The sequence below is a fragment of the Mastomys coucha genome, unplaced genomic scaffold (assembly GCF_008632895.1).
Source record: "Mastomys coucha isolate ucsf_1 unplaced genomic scaffold, UCSF_Mcou_1 pScaffold15, whole genome shotgun sequence".
NCBI classification, from domain to species: Eukaryota; Metazoa; Chordata; class Mammalia; order Rodentia; family Muridae; genus Mastomys; species Mastomys coucha.
Window position 1 is genome coordinate 39,808,838 of NW_022196897.1, and position 8,814 is coordinate 39,817,651.

The 8,814-nt window shown below is 42.0% G+C and overlaps 1 protein-coding gene across 5 annotated transcripts in view; it reads right to left on the minus strand.

The window, feature by feature from the left end:
• The window catches only part of Cacnb4 (calcium voltage-gated channel auxiliary subunit beta 4), a 267,899-nt gene that overhangs the window by 55,957 nt on the left and 203,128 nt on the right, over positions 1-8,814 (minus strand). The gene's annotated exons all lie outside the window — the stretch shown is intronic.

Consider the following 8,814-nt stretch of genomic DNA (forward strand, 5'->3'; position numbering starts at 1 on the left):
TGAAAAAAAAAAAAAAGAAAATTGATTGTTTTAACTCTTGTTTTAATGCCAATACAGACATGGGCCAGCACTGGTAAATGGAAGAGGAAAGCTAATTTATTATCCTACTATGTGGCAGGTCTTAGTGACTAGTCCCGCAAAGTTCTTAAGCAGATGTACTATACTGTAGACTTCACCTCAGAGGAGTGGTTCTCAACCTAGGAGTCACAACCCCTTTGGTGATTCAAACAATCCTTTCACAGGGGTCAATGTCAGATATCCTACATGTCAGATATTTACATTATGATTCATAACAGTAGCAAAATGACAGTTATAAAGTAGCAATTAAGTCATTTTACATTTCTGGATCACCACAACATGAGGAACTGTATTAAAGGGTCAAAGCATTAGGATGGTTGAGAACCACTCACTGCCTTAGAGCTTCCAAGAAACCAACTAGAGCAACTGTAGACTTAAAATGTTCAGTGAGGAAAGAAGGGGTGAGAGAGGGAGGGAAGAAAAGAGGGAGGAAGGGGTAAAGGAAGAAGGGAGGAGGGAAAGAGAGGGAGAGAGGACAAGCCATTTAAAACATCACAAAAGCATACATCTTAACCAAGCACTGTGGTATGTATCTGTAATCCCAATGACATTGGAGCCTGAGGCAGGAGGATCATTTCAGCCTAGTAGACCCAACCCACCTTAGGCAACAAAGCAAGACACTATCTCAGAACAAATGAATATTAAGTGAAGAAATGAAGTCTTATCTTCATGAACATCAGTGGAAAGAAACAAGCCTTTCTATTTTCCAAGAAGACCAAATTCTCTTTCAATATTGTTCAATATTGTAAGAAGTATTCAGGCCTCACCCTTCTGGCAAACCTTTCTGAGTACAGAATACAAAAGGCTGATAGGAACTTTGGAAAATTATTTTTTTTAAAAAAATGGGTGAGGGATGATCTAATGCAACTTATCACATGATCTAAAATAGGGCTACATCTCAAATGAGCTATATTGCAAATATAAATGTTGTCCTCAGGAGAAGGGAAGTGACCCATAGGCTGACAGCAGAAGGGTGTCACCGAAATTATGAGGTGTAGGCAGGTGAGCTACCATGGGGCCGATGTACTGAGTATATGTCATTCTGTTATTCTGTTTTGTTGGCTGTGGCTTTGGCAAGCATTCAGAAGCTTCTGAGTCCATTTCCTTCTTTTGCAACAGGGAAAAATCACATACAAACCAGAGCTTCCTGGTATCAGACTTGAGGTGGAACATCATATTTCTGTCATCGTGGGGAAAATTCAGGAAGTGGAAACAATTCATCTTTGACTCTTTTAATTTGGGATCTGATAACTTTCAACAGTAAAATGTTGGTTGTCCCAGAGTTCTAGGACATATTATTTCTTTCACTACCACCACCACCTCCTCCTCTTCCTCCTTCTTCCTCCTCCTCCCCCTCTTCCTTTTCCCCCCTCCTCCCCCCGTCTCCCTTCCTCCTCTTCTTCCTCCTCTTCCTCTTTTCTACCCTATTCATTTTCCAGCTTTATAGAATAGGGAGAGGCTCAGTTAGTAAAATGTTTGTTGTTCAAAAGGAGGACCTGAGTTCAGATCTCTAGAAGCCACATAAATTGCTGGGCTCAGCAGCTCATGTTTGCTGTCCCAAAGCTGTGGCTGAGAGACAGAAAAGTTCCCTGGAGCTCATTCCAGCTCATTGGCTAGCACAGCCAGCCATTCTTGCAACTTGGTGAGCTCAAGGTTCAGTTCAGTGAGAAAATCTGTCTTAAAAAACAATAATAATATGAAGAGCCATACAAGAGCACATACATCATCAACCTCTGTCCTTCATGGTTATATGTTTACCCCATACATATGTACCTCCAAATATGCACACACATGCACATGTATACACACAAAATAAAAAGAAAAACAACTACCTTATTGAGGTAAAATGTGCACACCATAAAATCATATATTTTAAACCATTTAAAATTATTACTACTTAGCCAGGCAGTGGTGGCACATGCCTTTAATCCCAGCATTTGGGAGGCAGAGGCAGGCAGATTTCTGACTTCAAGGCTAGCCTGGTCTACAGAATGAGTTCCAGGACAGCCAGGGCTACAAAGAGAAACTGTGTCTTGGAAAAAAAAAGTATTACTACTCTGTTTCTGTCTCTCTGTCTCTCTGCCTCTGACTTCCTATGTCTCTCTCTGTCTGTCTGTCTGTCTCTTTCTCGTGTGTGTGTATGTGTATGTGTGTGTGAGAGAGAGAGGGAGAGGGAGAGAGGGAGAGGGAGAGGGAGTGAGAGAAAAGGATAGAGGGGGGAGAGGGAGAGGGAGAGAGAGAGGGAGAAAAAGAGAGAGAGAGGTGGGGGAAGGGCGGGGCGCATGCATGCATGCATGCCATGCATACTGTGGAGGTTAGAAGAAGAGAATAAGTGTGGAGTTGGCTTCTTTTCCTTTCACCTTTACATGGGTTTGGGGGTTCAAACTCAGGCTATTGAGCTTTTACAAAACAAGTGTTTAACCAGATGAATCATCTTACCAGCCCCAAATCTACACATTCCTATGATTTCTAAGTGGACTTACAAATCAGCCTTCACCACATTCTCTACCACTTCAAAAGAAGCCCGTAACCATTTCAGTCTCTCTCTGTTCTACCTCTAGGCTCAGAAAGCCACTTACTTATTAATCCTCCTAAAGTGGAAATAAGCTCCCTTTTATGAGCAATTTTAGTAGTTAGATATATCTAACATATATCATATTAAAGCAAGGAGAAGGGATGATCTACAAATGCTAGGGTGCAAAATGCGATGATAGAGTCTTGCAATTGCCGCCTGTAGGTCTTCACAGTTCTTTAGTTGTCAATATCCAATAACCAGGGCAGCTGTCCATTCTCGGATACCAGTCATCTGCCTGGTGCTAATAGGGCCACAGTGTGAGAGAAGAGCCATTAGACTTTTCCCATGTGTAACTGAGGACTGTCATATTGTGGGATGCATAGGAAACACTCAAAATGTCACTTTCCTGCCTGACACCAGACAAGTGAATCTCCAACTTAGTAAGAAATTAACATTTTCCTAGCAGTCTTTGTGCTATTAATATGGTCATAGAACATGGCTTTAAGTCTGTTCTCCCCACTGAGCCTGTAGTAACTCTGCTATGTCCTTTTCTGTGCTCCTGGTGTCTTATCTAGATCACCCAGGATAGGTGATGGAACCACTCCAAGACAAAATACATAAAAGGCTTTGGGCATCCTCTTTCTTTATAGGTTGTCTCCCTCTCTTTCTTGCTGATGCTCCTTTTTTTCTCTTTCATCTCCTTCCCAAATCAAGTCCATGGATCCTCATGGCGGCACCCAGGGTGTCAGGGTCCTAGCTGTGGTGAAGTTCCATGTCTGGTCCAGCAGAACTTGATGGAAAGTCACAAACTGTCCCATCAACTCCATACACTCTGGTCCATGACTTTAGACTGCTAAGATTTCAACTTGTGGATTTCATTAGTCTCTATTTTAATGATGACTTAGCATTTGGACATAAGCAGACCAGTCTAAGATAACTACAGAAGTACCATGTGACTCTGGGACAAAGCCCAGGGCCACGGGCATGCCAGGAAGGTCTCCACTTTGAGCTGTATCTCTAGTCCCCAGTTTGTTCAGGTATGTTCTCAATACTATGTTGCTCAAAGTAACTTGGAACTCATAATCTTCCTGCCTCAGCCTCTTCCTGTGATTATGGGCAAGTGGTATCAGACTTAGCTTGCTTTTTGGAGGGGAGAGACAAAGTCTTTTTACATAGCCAAGACCTTGGTAAGCTGCCCTAATTGTCTTTAAACTTGTAAGCTTCTGACTCTCCCCTAAGGGCTGGGATTACAGGTATGTACCACCCTATTGGCAGGTTTTTATTTTTCCATTGAAGTGATCACTTTCGTACAGTGTTCACACTACATCCTTATTTATTATTCCTGATAATTACAATACAATTATATAGAAATTTGATACAAATGCACACTCTAGAAATAAGTAAAATGCAATATTTACCTTAATTTTTTTATTTGTGAAATGTGAAGTAGTAAAAAAATCTTTAATCATGGTTTTTACGTAACTTATTTAAAAGAAAAAAAATAGTCAGTTATAAGGTTGGTTGACCTAGTTTGGTGATTGTTATAACTGCCCTGATTTCAGATGATGTTTCTTTGGCTTGACAGTTTGAAGAGACCCATGAAGGGAACAAACACAAGAATCTGAACTAACGACCACTGAGAGCAACAACAGGCAGGTCAAAGGTGAAGGTGATGGCAACCTCTGTGGCCTTTTACGCATCTGGAAAAGGGGAAGCTGAGATGTGAGGCAGCAGATTTACAGGTTTAACCCAGCAGTGGGGAGCTTTTACACTGGTCTTGTTACCCTGAGTCCAGCCTCGATAATCAAGATGAACGTTTACCCTGCTTCAATCATGTGACTAGATTCTTACAGGCAGGTCAAAAGTTCCTCTCCAGATGTAGTGAACAAAGCCAACTCCTTCTAAGATGGCTGCCGGAGTGACTACCAGATGACCTCTGGCTTCGTTATAATTCCATCTGTGTGCTATGTGACAAATCCTCCAGTTCTATGACAGCTGACAGTTGTCATGGAAGCCACTGTAAAGAATCATAAAAAGAAGGAAAAAGCACAGAAGCTAACCCCCAACCCATCCTATTCCCAGAAGTGACATGAATATTCTTCCCTCTTATTACCTCATCTTTTCTCGCTCTGTGGTAGCTACTTTTCTCAATGCTGAAACAAAATAGCCCATCAAAGGCAATCTAGAGGGAGACGGATGTATTATGATTTGTAGTTTGAGCATGCAGTCCATCGTGGTGGGCAAGGCAGGAGTATGAGGCAGATGCTCGCATTACGCCCACAGCCACGGAGCACAGAAGGGTGAATGCCGCAGCTCAGGCCAGTTTCTCCTCTTGACTTATTAGCAGGGGACCCCAGCTGAGACCACAGCCTATGAATGCACTCACCCATATTGAGGGTGGATCTTTCCACCTCCCTTAACCCAATCTAGAAACTTCCTTACAGACATGCTCGAAGGTCTGTTTCCACAGTGATTCTAAATCCCATCAAATTGACAATAACCCATTCACAGCCTCACTTCTTTTCATCTCTTGTCTATAATTTCTTGATCCACGGGGTTGAAAAAGTCAATTTGAAGAGATTATTTCACATTTCGCTTCTTGGCCAAGAATCAATGTCTCTTTCACAGCTCAATTGGCTTCCTCTTGTTATTGGTTCCACAACTCAAAGAGGGAAAAAAATGATACAGTTTGAGGCCAAACTGGTAACAGACGGAACCAATTCAACATAAAACTTGGGGAAAGAACAACAAAAACAACAAAAAAGACAAACCAAAGTTGCTTTATGTAGACAAAGTGGCTTTGATATTCAGTCAGTGTGTGTGTGTGTTGTTCAATCAATCAGTACAAGTGAAGAAAAATAAAGCTCTCAGTGGTGCTGAAGGAAAACAAAAGTTGACAGGCTCTGTATATTCAACAAGGACTTTGAAATTGGAGGAGTGATGAGATTGAGGCTGTGCTGGGAAACAGGACAGAGCTGCCAAAATTAGCCTCAAGTCGCCATGTTAACATATGGGCTCAGCAGCCGCACCCTGAAGCAGCTTGGTCAGCCTGGTAATAGCTTGTGAACGCCTCGTACACGGGACAGCAGTGGATACCTGAACTGTCCACCTAGCTGACGCCTCGTACATGGGACAGCAGTGAGTACCTGGACTGTCCACCTGGCTGATCCACGTGCTGTCTCCTAGAGGCATTAGCTCCAGCATGAGCCTGTCATACCAGGGTGGCATCTCAACTGCCACTCTTCAAGTTTCAGCAGAGCCATCAGTGAGGTAACCCTACATTGCTGCCTCTACAAGGCATGCTGCCTGCAGCTCAGGCATTCGTTTTTTATAAATAGGGACTCCTCTGATCTTCTGGAAAGCAGGTGACTGTCACATGATCCCTTCTCAATGCTCCCCAGAATGGTTCCCAGTGTGGCTCACAAATCCTTCTTCCCATCTGGGTCTAGCTCTGTAACAGTCAGGATAGAGACACAGTGATAATGTGTATGCTTTACCTTAGGGCAGTCTCTGTGTCTTCAAAAAACAAGACAAAGCCAGAAACAACACACCTTTCTTTAAGAGAGAAGAAGAGCGAGAAAGGACTTGAACAATAAACATGCTATTTCTTTGGAGTTGATTGGCAAAAACCCTTCTTGAGAAAATTCCCAGGACTGGCTTTTTCACCAATCAAAATTTCCACTGAGAAAATGTACAGATATAGCTAGCAAAGCCTGCATATTTTATGGAGAATAGAGGCATAGAGGCCCAGGACATGCAACTCATTTGATAGTGTGTGCTTGGCATTCACAAGGCTCTGGATTTTATCTCTAGCATCTTCCTTTCTTGCAAACTCAGCCTGAAGTGGCGAAGGTAAACAGGAACAGACTCTTACCTTTTTCTTCTCTCAGACTAAGGAGGCCTCCTGGGATTTAATGGTTTTCAGAGTTCCCAGCCCAAAGCTGCCCCTTATAGGTCAGATTGATGCACTAAAGATGGAAGGAGGTGGCTTCCAGGGAGAGAGAACTTCCACAGAGTGCTCAGTACTATCTAGACTCCACCCAAGGGGGAGGGGCTTGTATTCGACCTCGTGCTGAGAGGCTTTGCAGGGGGCAGGGGTTGGGGGGGAAGAATAGTGCAAAGCAGTATTTTAACAGATGGTGCAAAGTTTACCTCGAAAAATAAATGCTCACAAGCTTCTCAGCGGGGGGGAAAAGTTTTAAAAGAATAAGGAAGTGGGGGAAAAAAGCCTTACTAAACAGATATTAATATGCTAAAGACATGGAGACAAAAATGATTGACCCTGCCTGGCAGGGAGTGAGGAAGCAGCCCAGGATGCATTAATCAGTCTCTGTCTGGGAGAGTGTCCCAGCAAGCAGTTCCCAACCAATGGTGACAGAGGAGCTGTGCAGTGACTGTGTTGGGAAAGCTCCCTAGACTTCAAAGTCTAGACTGGCAAAGAAAACGAGAGATTCCGAAGTCACTTCTCATAGCACTTTATGTTTAAGCTGTGTGTGGAGCCACACACCTGCAGTCCTGGTAGGCACGAGGTGGAGGCAGGAGGGATGTCTGAGGCTAGCCTGGAATATGCCATGATCACCTTCCTAAATAATGAAATAACTAAATTTAGAAGAGATTTAAAGGCAACACATGCACCAACACACACACACACATACACAGAGGGAGAGAGAGAGAGAGAGAGAGAAACTATGCCTAAAATATTTAATAAAATGCCCAAGTTTAAAGAACTCTGTAATGAGATTAATAAATCTGATTATTAATGAGTTAATATATCTTGAAAAATATAATAATCAAAATTAAAGCAACAAAAAGAAAAAAATTGCCACAAAATTAATCTAAGCAATGATGTTCTTTATATTCATTGAGCTCTAACATATTAACACAAATAGATTATGACCCCACCTCTTCACTCCCCATAGGAGAAAGAGATAAAAACATTAAATGATAAGTACTGATATGGTGGTAGAAATACAATGTCAATATTTGAAAAGCTGAGGCAGGAGGATTACCATGGATTTAGGAATGGGCTGGATGACATCATGAGTTGCCAGGATAGGATGAAATCTTGATTAAAAAAATAATGTTTAACTTCTTTTCTAAGTAATGGAAATGAAAATGTAATGTTTTTCACCTAATAGAGAATAAGATCCAACCATTAGATACATCCTGGAGAGGAGGTCCAGTGGATAAACACTTCCCATTGTAAGCATAAGGATTGCAGTATGGATCCCAGAATGCACATAATAATAGCCTGGCAGGTATGGGGACATGACTGTAACCCCAGTTATGGTGGGCATGTACCTATAATTCCAGCTACTCAGGAGCCTGAGGCAGGAGGATCACTCCGTCCCTGGGATTCTAGGTCAGCCTGGACAACGCAGGCTGATTTCATCTCAAAAAGTAAAACAAAATATGTAGGTCACTGATTTGGACCTACAATGGGCTTGCACAAAGCCCAATAGCCCAGACCAAACAAGTCATCCATGTGAGGCTCCAGGCCATGGAGTAGAAACCAAGTTTCTTTATCAGGCTTCTGAGAAATAAGGAGAAAAAGATACCAAATCCCCAAACAGCCATGTGTTGCTGGTGTGATAAGCAAGTCCTCTGTGTCTAAACCTTTCCAAGGAAAGGGATCTGAAAAGGCCTCTTTCTTCCTTCCTTCCTTCCTTCCTTCCTTCCTTCCTTCCTTCCTTCCTTCCTTCCTTCCTTCCTTCCTTCCTTCTTTCCTTCTGCTTCATTCTTCATTCTGTCCCTAGGAAGCTCCCCACCTCTACTCAGACCAACAGCATACTGGTTCTGTCTTAGAGAATAAGGTATTGCCCAATTCCAGAACAGGAAAAAAAAAAAAAAAGGCAGTAAAACCAATAGCCTGAATTCGTTACATTGTGCTTTTTTGACAGAGGCAAACAATCACGAAGTCGTTACATTGTGTTTTTTGACAGAGGCAATGGTTTATACATAGTAGATATGCTTTCCAGCAGTATGCCTCATTTAAGCTGTGGAGTAACAACTTGTGAGAAGCTTACATACTGTAGGAAAGGTGCCACTTCTTCATTAAGGCTGTTTTATTTTATATATATATATAAATATATATATATATAATATATATGTGTGTATAAATACACACACACAGACACACACACACATATATATATATATACACACACCCATAATATTATATATGGGGCCAGGAATGTGTTCTTTTTTTTTTTTTTTTTTTT